The following is a 16,203-nucleotide window of genomic DNA, read 5'->3' on the forward strand; positions in this document are numbered from 1 at the left end:
AATTGTAAATAATGTAAAGAATAGAAAGTAAATAATGGCTGATTAGTTTAACCCACCAAATAGAAATGGTAGTAAATGTATGCATTTCGTATTATATTAGTACCTTGAAGAAATAAGTTACGAAATTAGCAACTTTGAACGTTTATGCCTGAGACAATTCATAAAAAAAATTAATTTGGCAGATGTTTTTATCCAAGTGACTCACAGTGCATTTATTACAGGGACAATGACCCTGGATCAACCTGGAGTACTGATGTCCTTACACACTAGTGGTGACGGCTGTGCGACCAGCAATCTTCTGTTTACCAGTTCAGTAGTTTATCCCAAAACACAACAAAAGTAATAAAGCTATAAAATGACATTTGGAAAGAAACGGTATGCTGACAACATGAATTGTAAAACATTTTAATTTTTAAATGTTTTAAAGGTAGTTGTGCTCATGGAGAGCAGGCACAGGGATGTTTGGCGCAGACACAGCAGCAGCCAGATTGTCCCGCACATGTTCTCCCACTCTTGCTGCAAGGTTGTGGGGTTCAGGGGGGCCGTCATCATGGTCTTCCTCATCCTCTGGCTCAACGATGTCCCCATTGGCTAGAGCGAGATCGTGAAGCACAGCGCAGCACGCAACAACCTCAGGCACGAAGGCAGTGTTCACCTCCAAGGCCTTGAAGAAGATACAGCGCCAGCGTGTCTTCAGCATCCTAAAAGCTCTCTCCACGATGTTGCGGGCACGGGAGTGCTTGCTGTTGAAACGAGCCTGCACAGGGTTCTGTACAGGCTCTCTGTATGGGGTGATGAGGCAGATGGGTGCACTCAGGCAAGGAGAGCCTCCATCCCCAAGGATGCACTTGCCTGCAGGTGGATAAAGGCTGCCAGCATACACTGGGCTGTTCCTCAGCACCCTGGCATCATGCACAGACCAAGGATATCCCACAAACACATCAAGGAATTTCCCCCGGTGATCAGTGATGGCCTGGAGTTGGATGGAGTGAAACAGCTTCCTGTTGAAGTAACAGTGGGAGTTATTTGCTGGAGGTTTGATTCTGATATGACAGCCGTCTATTGGACCAACTGCTCTGCTGGAAGCTGGTGACCCAGCCAGCTGTGCAAATCCTGCTCCCACTGCCTCCAGGTCATCTCCGGGCGGAAAGCAAATCACCCTCCTCAAAATTCCCATGATGGCCTTGCTCATATTGAAGGTCTGCGACACCACCCTGTATGATGCTGCATGGGCCAGCCAGTGCAGGAACACAAGCACCTCGATGTCCCATTCCCATCCATGGTCAGATCCCAGTCTTACTGCAGCAATCAGGGACATGGCGAAAAAATCGCCAGCTGGCAGCAGGAAGTAGCTGCCATTGATAGCTGGAAGCCCTGCCAAATTAGGAGGGACCTGCCAATCGTGGTAGCCAATCAGTATTGTCCAACGTAGCACCAACCAATCACATGTAACTGGAAGTCAAGCGACAGCAGCCAATGGTGGCGCCGGCGAATTTTCAGTTATGGCGGCGGTGTTTGGCTCGGTAAGTTCGCAAATGAATTATCAGATTAATAAACAATTGTTGTTTTGTAAGTTGGATTTTAACTTTTTATGTTAGAGACAGTATATCTGTGCCTACTTAAGTTTAATTGGTTAATTTAATCATTTGTAGAAACGCAGCTTGTGCACCGTGTGGTCCTGGTTTGTGAGGGGCGACCAAACTTCAAATACTACGTTACTGTTACCATCGTCATGGCCGGATTAACATAAGAGCTAGGTGGGGCTGAAGCCCCAGGGCCCGCGGGATTAGGGGGCCCATGATTGGCTGGTGGAAATGAAATCGTCAAATCATAGGTGGTTGATTTGTTTATAATAAAATAACAAGAAGTTATTGGAAAATGTGCCTGACTGATATAATTCACCGCCCAATCAAATTAACTCTACAATTTGAGCCATGACGTTTGGGAAACACCTCTTTTCGTTATGCTTTCATGTTGAACATGGGTATAAATCGCACGCTGGAGTTCAAAAATGATCAAAAAGGGTGATAGTGGTGCACAAAAAAGGAAAAACAAGTTTGAAAGGCAGAAAAGGGATGCAAAAATTCCTAAACTAACAAAATACTTTGGTTTACTTTCATCCGTGCCCGTGGAAGACCCCGAGTGCAGCGGCAGCAGCCCACAGTTAGCTTCACCCTCCTGCACACTAAAAACTCATGGGTCAAAAATAAGCAAAAATGGGTTAATTTTGACCCAAATCCTGGGTTAAAAAGGGACCAACTAATTTCTGGGTTATTTCAACCCAGAAAATTGGGTTCTTCTTTTTGACCCAGATTCTGGGTTAAATACCTGACCCAAATGTTGGGTTTAAAAAACCCAACATAGTAGTTGACTATAACCCAACTTCTGGGTCAAAAGAACAACCCCAATATCTGGGTTGAAATAAACCAGTTACTGTGACAGTACTCTTTATTTCAGAAAATAAAACTTTGTTTTACATTATATCTGTCACGGTGTGGTGCAGGCAGAAGAAGAGGAGGAGTCCAAAGTTCCAATTCAAATGTTTTACTAAAAGTACCTCCAAAAAGTACAGACAGGCAGGATGTACACACACTAAACAAGACTACAAAGTAGAACAGCTGATGATGATGATGGTTATTAACTAAACAGAACACAAACATTGGTCATGTCATTTACTGCAGCTTAAAGTCCCTGTAAAATCAAAATTAAGTATGTGTTCTGAGTTTGTCATATCACAGAAAAATTTGTTATTAGCCACCCAGCCAAATTTGAATGATAAAAAAAGCCGGCAAGTACATAAAATAAGCTATCAAAATCTTGAAAAAATGAGCAGTAGTCTCAACTGTTTGAGCCTCCAGAGCCTGAATCTGATTTAGAGGACATTGACCAAGAAAGTCAACATCGTCCCCCTCGTACTGCAACAGAATGGTAAGATTTTTCTCTCCCTTTTATGCAAGTTAGCTAAGTTGTATGTAACGTTAACTAGCTATCATAACCTAACTTAGACAAATAAATTTAGTCTAGCAATAAATAACAGAATAAAACATTTTTACACTTTATAGTTATAGATCAAACTAACAGCCATCATGGTTGTTATATTAAGGATAAAAACGATGTGCATAAATCCATGAGATAATGGACCGCTGAATATTATTATTATTGCAACACACAAGCTGAGAAACTGAATATGCTCTAAATTGTTCAGATAACTCTTCTGGGATTGTTTATAACACAAGATATTGTCATACATTCGAGTTGTCAATTCTAAGTCACACTGTGAATTAAACTGTAGGTGCACCTGTGGTGAATGCAGGACAATGCCCACAGAGGATGATAAAAGAGGATAAAAGCTTCTCCAGCTTGTTGATGGCCTTTGTTGCTAGAAGAGGACAGAGAATAACCAATACATAAAAGATGAGTGCATAATAGCTGAGAGTATACTACAGGATTAGCATAATTGCTATTGAAAAGTGGCGTACCGGGCTTTAGCCATTTGTTCACTTTCAAGGGAACTCGAGCTGCGTCAAACGCTGTGGGAACGCCCCTGCATTGTGTGTCATGAAGCACGTATGGAATCAGCCCAATGGAGAGATGGAACGTCATAGGCGGGTGACGTCATCGACCAGGAAACTATAAAGCACCCCATAAACACAAGCGCAACAGCTTTCTGTGCCTTCAGTCGCGCTATATGTGAATCTGTCCCTGTGTGAATATTATCTGTCTTTACATACTCTGCACCACACAAACAATTTATATATATATATATATATATATATATATATATATATATATATTAAGAGAGATATGGCGAACGAACAGCAGTTTAGGAAGTGTGTCCCTCCCTGCTCGCGTTATTTTACGAGTGGGGATACACACGTTCTTTGTGTTGTTTGTTTGGGAGTGCAGCATGCCCAGTCAGCTCTCGAGGGAGCTGATTGTGAGCATTGCGAGCGTCTACCATTAAGGACGCTCCGCTCCCGCCGGGCGCTCTTCGAGGAGAGCGGTTCGGTGTGCACTCCCCGCGGTTCGGGTCCCGCTCTTGCCGAGGCAGAGCGACCATGCGTATCGTGGGGATCGCAGATGGATCTCTCAGCGGGGTTAGAGACGGGCTCTGCCCTTCACCTGTGAGATCCAGTGCCTCAGTCCCGTGTTCGGAAGCACGCGCTGCGGTTTCTTCCGCTCGGGCTGAGGCACCAGTTATAAATGAGGGAGATGTGGAAGATTCGCCACCTTACACTCCCGAAAGTGATGAGCTAGTGGAGGTATTAACAAGAGCTGTAGAAAAACTCAGCATTGTATGGCCAGTGACTAGACAGGAGTCTGTTTCTAAATCAAAATTAGATGAGAGATTTTTGCCGTCACGAGTGCAACCTCCACGCCGGTGCTTGCCGTTTTTTCCCGATCTCCACACTGAGGTGTCGAAATCGTGGAAAAAAAACGGTATCATATAGAGTGTTTAGTCCCCAGACTTCAACATATTCTAATATTGTGGGGGCAAAATCATATGGTTATTTGGCTATGCCTCGCGTGGAAGAGACGCTTGCGAGTTTTCTCTTCCTCGAGGCTGCGTCATCTGTTAAGGCACCGGCATTACCCACCAAGCCTCTTAGAAATATTTCGTTTTTTGTGGGTAAAGCGTATTCGGCGGCGGGTCAGGCTGCGTCATGTCTGCATGCTATGTCTATTATGCAGGCATACCAGGCTGACCTGCTGAGGGACGTGAGTGAGAGTGAGGAGGTCAGTGCTGACGTGGTTCGCGAACTGCATCAGGCTGCTGATTTATCCCTGCGCGCAACCAGAGAGTCGGCCAAGCTAGTGGGTCGATCTATTGCAGCTCTGGTGGCTGCAGAAAGACATCTATGGTTAAATCAGACAAATATAAAAGAAAAAGAAAAAGCTTTCCATTTAGACACTCCTCTCTCCCCCCTGGGTTTATTTGGCGATGCTGTAAATTCTGTCATCGATAAATTCCAGGAGAAGGAAAAGCAAACAACAGCTTTTAAGAAATTTCTCCCTTTAAAAATTCATTTCCCTGGGGCTGCTGAGCGGGAGCAGCCCCGGCCGTCTGCGAGCTCATCATATAGGGCGCTGAAGCAGAGTGTCGCGTCTCGTGCTCCCCCTGCTGGACAGTGGGCTCAGCCGCGGCACTCTCAGCCGAAATCTCCCAGTAATAGAACTGATCTGAGGACAGTTATATTAGCTAAGAAGGCTTCGGCTAAGAAGAAGTCCTGGCGCCACGGCGCGCAGGGCATTGAGGGTGGTCCCCACCGAGGCAGAAAGGTGTTCACCTCTTTCTACGGTGCCCATTCTTCCTCGGTGCCCTCAGGGGCCCGTTCTGCCAACCCCGCCTTAATGCCGGGGCGCAGACGGTCCCAGCGAGCGATTTCCCGAGGGACGCTCGCTCCCTCTGAGGAGGGTTTCAGAGCGGTTAGACCAGTTGTTCCCTGCCGGTGTGCCGTTACAGGGCGCTGCGTTTGCTGCTCAAGTTACACCAGAGGCCAGTCTTGAGAGACTGGTACCCTTAGTAGAATTTCTGGCAGAGTGAAAAAGCCTTCCAAAAATATCTCATTGGGTCCTGCAGACAATAGAAAGGGATTATGCTATCCAATTCAGGTGTCGTCCACCAAGATTCAGAGGGGTTCTGCCTACAGTGGTGGGCCCCGAGCAGGCTCTGGTTATGGAACAAGAGGTGAAAGCACTCCTTCAAAAGGAGGCTATAGAACGGGTTCCTCCTCCCAGTGTGGAGTCAGGCTATTACAGCCGATATTTCATCGTTCCAAAATAGGATGGGGGGTTGCGTCCAATTTTAGACCTGCGCCTATTGAATCGCTCGGTAGGGAAGCCAAAATTCAAGATGCTCTCTATCAAGCAGATTTTGTCACAAATCAGATCCGAGGACTGGTCTGTCATGATAGATCTAAGGGACGCGTACTTCCACATTTCCATCCTTCCACAACACAGGAAGTTCCTGAGATTCGCCTTCGGGGGCGAGGTGTACCAGCACAGGGTTCTTCCGTTTGGCCTAGCTTTATCTCCCCGCACTTTCATGAAATGCATGGACGCAGCACTAGTGCCCCTGAGGCTTCAGGGTGTTCGTGTCCTCAATTACATCAACGATTGGTTGATTTTAGCTCAGACAGAGCAGATGGCGGTTCGACATTGAGATGTCGTTCTCGTTCATATCAGGAAGTTGGGGTTGAGGCTGAACGCAAAGAAAAGTGTATTATCTCCTCAGAAGACCACTTTTCTGGGTATCGTTTGGGTTTCGGTTTCGATGCAGGCGCGACTCGCTCCGACCCGCATCGTTTCGATTCTCTCAGCTGTGAAACAAGTAAAGCTAGGCCAGCTACTTACTGTAACACAATTTTAGAGACTGTCGGGTCTGATGGCAGCAGCGTCCGACGTTATACCTTGCGGCCTGTTGTACATGAGATCGCTACAGTGGTTGCTCAGGACCAAGGGATTCTCCCCGAGGGGAAATCCGCTCCGCACGGTCAAAGTCACGCGGCGCTGCCTTCGTGCTCTGGTCATGTGGAAAGAAACTTGGTTCCTATTCAAAGGGCCTGTGTTGGGGGCTCTCTGTCGTCGCGTAACGCTAACGACGGACGCTTCCCTCACAGGGTGGGGGGCGGTCACGAGTGGTCGTCCAGCCCAAGGGCTGTCGCAGGACCATCATCTATCACGGCTTATAAATTGTCTAGAGATGTTGGCGGTGTTCCAGGCTCTGAAACACTTCCTAGCAGACCTGAGAGGTCATCATGTGTTAGTTCAGTCAGACAACACGTCGGTGGTCTCTTATATAAATCATCAGGGGGGCCTGCGGTTTCGCCGGCTTTACAAGTTGGCCCGTCAGATCCTCCTGTGGTCCCAAGGGAGGTTACTATTTCTGAGAGCAATGTATCTTCCTGGGTATTTGAATGTGGTAGCAGACTCCCTGTCGAGACAGGGGCCGAGGCCGGGGGATTGGAGACTCCATCCCGAGGTGGTGGAGCTCCTTTGGTGGAGTTTCGGTCGCGCCGAGGTGGGCCTATTCGCTTCCAAGGAGACCACGCATTGTCATCTGTGGTTTTCCATCAGCCATCCAGCCCCTCTGGGGTTGGACGCTATGGTGCAGCCGTGGCCGAGGTCACGTCTGTTCGCCTTTCCCCCGATTGCTCTGCTACCTGGAGTTCTGGAGAGGGTTCGCCGGGACGGGGTCAGCCTACTATTAGTAGCCCCGTTCTGGCCGGCCCGAGTATGGTTTGCGGACCTGATTTCTCTCCTGGACGGCTCTCCCTTGGAGCTCCCGGTCAGGAGGGATCTACTCTCTCAGGCGGGCGGCATGATATTTCACCCCCGCCCAGTATTGTGGGCTTGGCCTCTGAGGGGGCCCAGCTCATGAACTCTGGTCTCTCAACCGAGGTTGTTGAGACCATTCTTCACTCCAGAGCTCCATCCACGAGGAAGCTTTATGCCTTGAAGTGGAAATTCTTCACTTCTTGGTGTGGAGAGCACCTGCAGGACCCAGTTAACTGCCCAGTAGGTGCAGTGCTGGAATTCCTGCAGGAGCGCTTCTCCACAGGGCTATCCCCCTCCACACTAAAGGTGTATGTGGCGGCACTGGCTGCTTACCACGTCCCTTTCAGTGGAGTTTCTCTTGGGAGACACCCGCTTATAACTCGTTTCCTTCGTGGCACACTGAGGCTAGCAGTTCGTACGAGGGTGCCGGCCTGGGATCTGGCCATCGTATTAGAAGGTCTTTCCCTAACTCCTCTTGAACCTATCGAAGAAGTTCCTGAGAAGTTTCTCACTTTTAAGACTATCTTTCTTCTTGCTATCTCCTCACTAAAGAGAATCGGAGATTTGCAGGCTCTGTCGGTTTCACCCTCGTGCCTGGAATTTTCGCCTGGCATGGTTAAGGCTTTTCTGCATCCTAGACCAGGTTACGTTCCCAAGGTCCCTACTAATGTTGTTAGACCTACAGTTCTGCAGGCCTTTTATCCTCCTCCATTTCTGTCGTCTGACCAGGAGAAACTTAATTTACTCTGCCCTGTTAGGGCGTTAGACGCCTATGTCCACAGAACTGCCCTGTGGAGGAAGTCAGAACAACTATTTGTGTGCTTTGGGCCACCCAAGAAGGGGTGTCCCGCGTCTAAACAGAGAATGAGCAAGTGGGTGGTCGAGGCTATCTCACTTGCCTATGAGTCGGCTGGTCAGCCTTCACCTTTGGCTGTACGAGCCCACTCTACCAGGAGTATGGCGGCTTCTAAAGCCTTACTGTCAGGAGTTTCCCTCAGTGACGTTTGTGATGCGGCTGGATGGTCTTCACCGCATACTTTCATTAAGTTCTACGACCTAGACTTAAGTTCTACCCCTGGGGCACAGGTGCTCTCGTTCCCACAGCGTTTGACGCAGCTCGAGTTCCCTTGAAAGGGAACGTCTCGGTTACGTATGTAACCCTAGTTCCCTGATAGGGAACGAGACGCTGCGTCATTCCACCATACTCCCGGCATTCCCGCTACCGCTTCCTTCAGGCCTATCAGAAGCTGTTGCGCTTGTGTTTATGGGGTGCTTTATAGTTTCCTGGTCGATGACGTCACCCGCCTATGACGTTCCATCTCTCCATTGGGCTGATTCCATACGTGCTTCATGACGCACAACGCAGGGGCGTTCCCACAGCGTTTGACGCAGCGTCTCATTCCCTATCAGGGAACTAGGGTTACATACGTAACCGAGACGTTTTTGTCAGTGAAAGGAGGGTGGAGGCACTTGGGGAAGAGTGGATTTTCATGGACATGCACATTCTGGACGTGGTTTAGAAGAGATGTCCATTTTGCCACTGTTTCCTCTCCATTTGATGAACCGGATGCTGACCAGTAGAGGTGATTTTTTATGCTCTTCTGCCACAATTTGACTGTGTTGCAGTCTTTCTCCTTGGACATGGCATCCACCTTCTTGGTGAGTGCTGAAAACAGTTTAAAAATATGGAATACATTTGTTCTACAGTGGGTGTTGGACAGGATTAGCTGTGCTACAAATAATCAAACTACATTTTCAAAATTATCCTACCTTTACATAAATGCCATACATCATAAAAGTGGTCAATGTCTGGTTTCTGTTCCCAGACAAACTTTTGAACCTGGGTGTGTCGGTCTGTCACTAGGGAAGCTACTTTGACACCAGATTTTCAAGAAATTCCAGGCTCCGGATAAGCCCTTCCTTTTCCATATGGAGACTGCTTCCCACTTCATTGCTCTGTTTATCATAGACATAACATTTCTTTAAATACAGATTTCTAAAGTCTGAAATTTAATTAATTTCTCAAAACGTCCCAAGAGTTTCCCTGGCAAATACTGCCTAGTTGGTTTTTATAATCCATTTACCTGTACTAGCTGGATATCAACAATTTTGTTTGTGCTGAGATCCATTAAGGAGTATGAGCCATATTTTGCGCAATGGCCTGGACTGTCAGCTCTCATATCACCACCAAGAGATACAGTTTCGCTCTTTTTTAGTCCCTCAAGCAGGTCTCTCTGGTGTGATCGCCATTTAGGCAGGACGGAGGGCAGAATGTAGTTGTGCACTTGATTTCGATGTGTCATTCTGCTGAAGGTTCTCACATGCATTGCATTGAGCACCTGTAAAGTAAAATCAGAAATAGCATGTACTACATCCTACTGTAGTGCTGTGCGGTGCACTGGCCTTATAAACTTTTAAAAAATAAACTATTTTTTACAAACCTTGTTAGTCTGGATGAAAGAAGAGCCAGTGTAGTAGATAGCGGCTGATAAGTGCAGATTCCCTGCTGGAGAGCTGCCCAGAAGTGGTTGACTCTTCCACTCTCTGGTGTATGAACAACTCTGGTGGAGGCACTTCTGGGTCACAGAAAGGAATGTTCCTTTTACAAATGTGATCACTTTGCAGACTCTTGAGCAGGTGGGACAGATTTTAAAAAGCTCAAGCAGGCACCCCTCATATATCAAGTATTTCACCATGTCCTGTGGTGGCTTGGTTGGTGCTCTATTGACAAAGGAAACTCTATTGTTACAAAGTGTATTATTTTTTAATTTCTCAACTGCATAGTAAAATTACACGACAATCACATCAGCATCGATTAAAATTATGTTGAGGAAGAGATTGTTTATATTATGTTCAATTAACAAAGATCTACAAGAAAAAGTTAACTTACTGTTCACTGGTGGTTTCAACCAATTCAGACATGCTGGGGAGGTAAGAGAAGGCATCAGGATCTGCCATGTTGAAACTGTTTACGGATTCCTGAAAAGAGGGAAACTCCAAGAGAGAGCGCTTTGGTGGTCTATCAGGTGTACTGCTTTCCGCTTAAGTGGAGTTGAAGAGCAAAGCAGAAGAAGCTTGGCTGTGGTGTTTCCAACAGCAACACTCTTTGTGGCCACCGTAGCTTGAGAACCTAAAAAATATAAGGATAGTAATAAGAGTTATGTATAGTTTATATTTGTATTATGTAAGAGAGGTGGAGCTTTGTAAAAAGAACAGATTTTTTAAAAAACATTTCTGTACATGCAAGATTTCATACAGGACGCATGACATTCATCAGAATGTTACTGGAAGTAAACATTTTAACAATAATCGTACTGTCTGTGTTCATTGGTGTGAGATAGTGGTCCAACAAATCACAAAACTCACAGTTCGGATAATATTACTTTTTATGATCCAAAAATCTATTTTTTGGATCAACAAGATAAAAATTATTTCATACTTAAAGCTTTACTCTGATAGAACAGCAAAAAATACTAGCTTAGCTAATAAAGTTAAAACATTTGAACTTTTGAACTCTCTGAAACGCGCATCTCTGTGGGTGTGCGTCAGTGAGCAAACAAAGCCCGCGAGCCGCGAGAACGGTGTTGTACCGAATTCCGACTCCCGGACAAATTGCACTCCCCTTCGCGTGCACGCGCCTCCCACTTAAATACGCGCTGTAGCGAGTTTACATGCACTTCCTTTGCAGGGCCGGATTCAGCCGGCCCCACTAGGGGGTGCAGGAAGACTATCAGGGGGGGCAAGTCATTTAACGGAACATTTAAATTTGACAAATATAGTGATTTGATTTATATTGTGATATATATCGATATGGCCAGAAATGAAAAAATATATTGTGAAATGAAAAAATCCTACATCGCCCAGCTCTAATCTATCAGCTCAAAGCTATCAGCTATCAGCATTTGATTTGTCTTATAGGTTTTATGTTGGATGCCCTTCCTGACACTACCCTCTGCATTTACCCGGGCTTGGGACCGGCACAAATAGGACACTGGCTTGTGCCCTGTTGAGGCTGCATTTATTTATTTATTTATTTATTTATTTATTTATTCTGTCTGTCTGTCTGTCTTGTCTGTCCTTTCGTTTTTTATTTCAATCTTTTTTATTTAATTTTTTGTATTTCTTTTTTATTATTATTTCTTTAGCTCTGTACACAGCATGGCTTATATCAGTCATTATAGCATCAGTCGTCTGCTTTTCTGTGCAAAAGTCCTAACAAATGTGTCCATATCTAGACCTGTTGTTATGGCCTTCTCGTGAGCCAGAACAACTAAATTTCTTTTTCTCTCATGTAGCATAGTGCGGCGGAAGGGGGTAAGAACACGAGACAAAGTGGAGAAAGAGCCCTCCCATGATGCAGATAATATTCCAATCACAAGTGAGGTCACATACATGCGATGGAGCTGAGGAAAGGCATTCTTATACCCGTGTAGATATGTGCAAATGGTGGAGAGGTCTACAAACTCTACGTTCTCATCACCATTAGTCTTTTTGAATTATTTTTCCAACATAATTTTTGCGACAAGAATGTCATTGCAAAGTTTGTCACTGTCATAGTGTGTCTGCGTGCTCCGCTCTGCAGTGACTGACTGAGACGTGAAGCTCAGCAGGTTTACCACAAGCCGGAGAAGCGGCCACGCCCTCCCTATGCATCTACCAATCAGTAGCTACTTTGAATGAGGGATAGAGAGCAGAGAGCGCTCACTCTGACCATTTTTCTTGAAATATTTTTTAAATTTGGGATCTTTGCATGCCATCACGTTTGGGGGGGGAGTCACGGCATTTGGGGGGGCATTGCCCCTCCTTGCCCATGCCTATATCCGGCCCCGTTCCTTTGCCATATGCGTTTATCTATTGATTTTTCACACAGCAAGCACCCAGATCCTGTATGAAAGACACTTAAATACACTAACAGAAAGTGAACTAGTGTGGATAAAAGATGCAAACAAACAAAAACATATGGCAGATCGATTCAAACTATAAACTTTGACGGGTAAGGAATAAATCCACCAGCTGTCAAAACAGAACTGTTCATTTAATTTAATTTAACTTAAATTAAATTGTCAATTGCTTTGCGGTCAGGTGCCCGAAGAAAAACTGCTGCCATATTACAATAAATAAAGATTGAGTGCATGCAAGGGTTTAATACAAAGCTAAATGTTAACACAGGGTATGCCCTCAAAATAATTACACTGTAACTTCATTAAGTAACTTAGAGGTGTTTAAGGTCACAGACTCACCACACTACTGCCACTGTCACATCTTGGTTTGGAGATTGTGTGGTCACAAAAGCATTGGATTGTCACTTCAGTAAGATGGGTTTGCAGGGGGAGTGGGATTTTCACAGCATTAAAATATCGCCTGTTGAATTCACACTCCCCTCACTTGCACAGGTGTATAAGGTCACAGACGTGCAAATAAAAAGTATTTAATAATGGTATGATTTAAAATTTATTTATTGACGGATATATTTTTTATTTGACTATTTAATAAAAAACTTATTTTTAACAATAATGAATATATAATATTATATTTTATACAATTATATATATATATAGTTTTACTTAGAAATTGTTTTTGTATTATTATATTAATATTATATATATATATATATATATATATATATATATATATATATTCATAATTAAAAATATGGTTTTACTTAGAAATTGGTAATATTATATTAATATTATAATAGATATTTTATATTTATTAAAACAATATATTTATTAATAATTCATATAATATACTATTATATTTTAATTTACGAATAATTAACAAATATATGTAGTTACTTAGAAATTGGTTTTATGTCAAATTCATCTACGGGCGGACGTAGAATGTTGCCTCCGTGGACTTTTGAAAATCGTGCGCGCTAATCCATTCCGGGCATAGCTAACGGCGTTACCTTTTTGCTAATTTTTTTCCAATGGATCCTGTCATTTACAACGAAATTTTTTCCTACAAGTCCCATGGGACATACCCTGATGGCTACAGTAAGACGGAGAAAAATACACTACGGAAAAAAGCACACAACTTTGAAATTAAAGGTAAAAAAAAAAAATATATATATATATATATATATATATATATATATATATATATATATATATTTAAATTTTAACTTTAATGTGATATGATTTGTATAATATATACATTTATTTATTTTAATTGATGTATAATAAAATGTTTCATATAAATTTACGTTGGATCTTTACCAATTTAGGCCTATACCGTAACTTTTTTTATAGGTTAACCTTACAGCTCTTGCACAACGCGTAATCAGGATTTCGTTTAATAATTGAATAGAACAGAATAACCGAATAAAGCTATAATAAAGAATACATAATTTTACATGCATATGCAATATCCACGTTCATATATTAACTAAATTATTTGAATCCACTGCATGGAGGTAAAGTACCGTGACGATGAGTTAAAGTACCATGATCACCGTAATAGGTTTTACACACACACACACACACACACACACACACACACACACACACACACACACACACACACACACACACACACACACACACACACACACACCGTATTTTGTTTATTTATTTCTGATTACATTAATTCTCAAGGTCTAACAAACATTCATTCCAAAATAAATTTATAATTTTATGACTAGCCTACTTAAAAAAAATGGAGATATTTTTTTTTACTTTTAAATTTTAAAACATTTATCCTGTTTATCAAATTCGAAAACTAAAAACACTGAAACAACTTCCAATATCAATCAAAATCAAAAACTGTAAACAATGTTATATACAGTATAATAACAACTATTCTATTTTGTTTACAACATATATGATGAACAATGCACAATTAACAATTAACATATAATGAACAATTCTTTCTTGTGTCATAGATGGCCAATTATACTATGTCCAGAACCCAAAAACTGCAAAAGAAAATAAGGCGAAGGTTGTCGAAGGGGCTGAGGAAGCGAACAGCATATTTATGGAGTTCCATGCCAGCAGTATGGGGGCACATACCGGACAGAATAAAACAAGAGATGCAGTCTCCAAAAGGTTTTATTGGCCTGGCATGTCACAGGATATTGACAAATGGGTAATAACACATTTGCTGATTCAGTGGAATTTTTTGTTTGTTAACTAACACAAAACCTTTACTTCAGTTTTTTTTAGTGTTTTTAATACTCTATTTATAAGCCAATTGATAATTAAATAATTTCAAATTCAACAAATTCAAAAATGTTGTTAGGCTAAAACACTTCTATCTGATTTGAAAAGGTGGCACAGTGTGAACAATGCCAAGCCAATAGATCAACTCTAAAACAGGGGACTAACTACGTACCTATTGAGGTACAAATTATTTTATAAAACAGATATTGAAATGAGGATGTACAAATATAACTGAAACTGGGGGCAAAATAAATACACGCTAACTGGAACAAAACAAGACATGCGTAAATAACATTTTTTTTTTATGAACTCTAGGTTAAACAACCCTTTGAGCTGTTGGGAATGGACCTCATCGGTAAACTGTCATTGACAGGTGACGGTAATCAGTATATTTGTGTCATCGTCGATTACCTCACCAAGTGGCCCCAAGCTTACCCTTTGCGGTCCAAAACTGCCAAAGAGGTCACTGAATGCTTAATTAAATTTGTGCATCAGTTTGAAGTCCCTGAGAGGGTCCTAACTGACCAGGGGAAAGAGCTTGTGAATGAGGTAAGTTTTATGTAAACATGACATGTCCATAGAACATGGCTTTTTATCACCTATAATGACTACAATCCCTTGTAAATGCCAATTACTATACCTGTAAATGTTAATACGTTTCTTTCACAATTCTAGCTGAACAAACATGTGTGCAGAACACTTAATATGACGCGTTCCTTATGTGCACCCTATCATCCACAAACAAATGGCCTTGTGGAACGTTTGAATGCAACAATTCAAAGGTGCCTTTTTATATATGCTATTGGTTTTATCTTTGCCAGATATCTTTAGCCAAAATGTTCCCAAACAAACATTGAATTCCAAGTATAAATTCAATACATGTATGCATTCCTTGACAGTTACTTCTATCGCCATACTGCGATAACTGATCTAATGATTTTGTGTCAACAGAGCCCTTTGCAAGCTTTGCAAGGAGCGGCCAATGGACTGGGACAAACATCTCGATGCCGTCATGTTCGGACTTCGAACAAAAAAACTAATGACGACCAAATTCTCACCTTTTTTTATGTTTGGGAGAGAAGCCCGTTACCCTTGTGAGATACCAGAGCAATATAATGTAACTGAAAATTAAAGCAATTATCAACGCATTCTCACCCCAAGGCGTCATATAGGTGACGCTCTTTTGACATTCGTCAAAAACTGACGCACATGGCACCCTTTAGCGTCAATATGAGACGGCTAGGTTTAGGTCTGGGGTAGCGTTAGGGTTATGACGCTTTGGGTTCTGCGTCTCATATTAATGCTAAAGGGTGGCCATGTGTGTCGGATTTAGACGAAATGTCAAAAGCGTAACCTATATGACGCCTTGGGTTCTGCGTCTCATATTGACGCTAAAGGGTGCCATGTGCGTCAGTATTTGACGAATGTCAAAAGAGCGTCACCTATATGATGCCTTGGGGTGAGAACAAAATTAAACCTTATTATAAAGTGTTATTTTGTGTTAAATTTTGAGATGAGCAACATCTGGAAACAGAAGCGGGCAAAAGGGAAGGTGAGCCTTTGATCCCAGTATTGGTTAGAATTAGACAGAAAGACAACTCTGCTTCAGTGTTACTTTTTAACACTCTGATAGTGGTTTTCATACAAACAAGTCGAATGACCTTAATCAAAACTCAACATATGCCAAACTCACACTTAAAATTCATATTTTCAATGCTATGTTATAGCTAGGTTACAAAACTTTCAAAATGAAAATCACTAGTAG

General features: G+C 42.8%; 2 long non-coding RNA genes across 2 annotated transcripts in view; one reads left to right on the top strand and one right to left on the bottom strand.

Annotated features, from left to right (window-relative positions):
- Positions 1–1,343: 1,343 nt before the first annotated feature.
- The window catches only part of LOC143742537 (uncharacterized), a 30,346-nt gene continuing 15,486 nt past the window's right edge, over positions 1,344–16,203 (top strand). Inside the window, exon 1 of the long non-coding RNA XR_013205452.1 lies at positions 1,344–1,523. This is a non-coding gene — a long non-coding RNA (uncharacterized LOC143742537). The remainder of the gene's footprint in view (positions 1,524–16,203) is intronic.
- On the bottom strand, positions 8,729–9,993 carry LOC143742566 (uncharacterized). Its single transcript, XR_013205482.1, has 4 exons — positions 9,720–9,993; positions 9,363–9,617; positions 9,049–9,234; positions 8,729–8,944 (listed from the first exon to the last, which is right to left on the bottom strand). It is a non-coding gene; the product is annotated as an uncharacterized LOC143742566 (long non-coding RNA).

The sequence above is a fragment of the Siphateles boraxobius genome, unplaced genomic scaffold (genome assembly GCF_051911475.1).
Source record: "Siphateles boraxobius isolate OS27281-9 unplaced genomic scaffold, OSU_SipBor_1 19, whole genome shotgun sequence".
NCBI classification, from domain to species: Eukaryota; Metazoa; Chordata; class Actinopteri; order Cypriniformes; family Leuciscidae; genus Siphateles; species Siphateles boraxobius.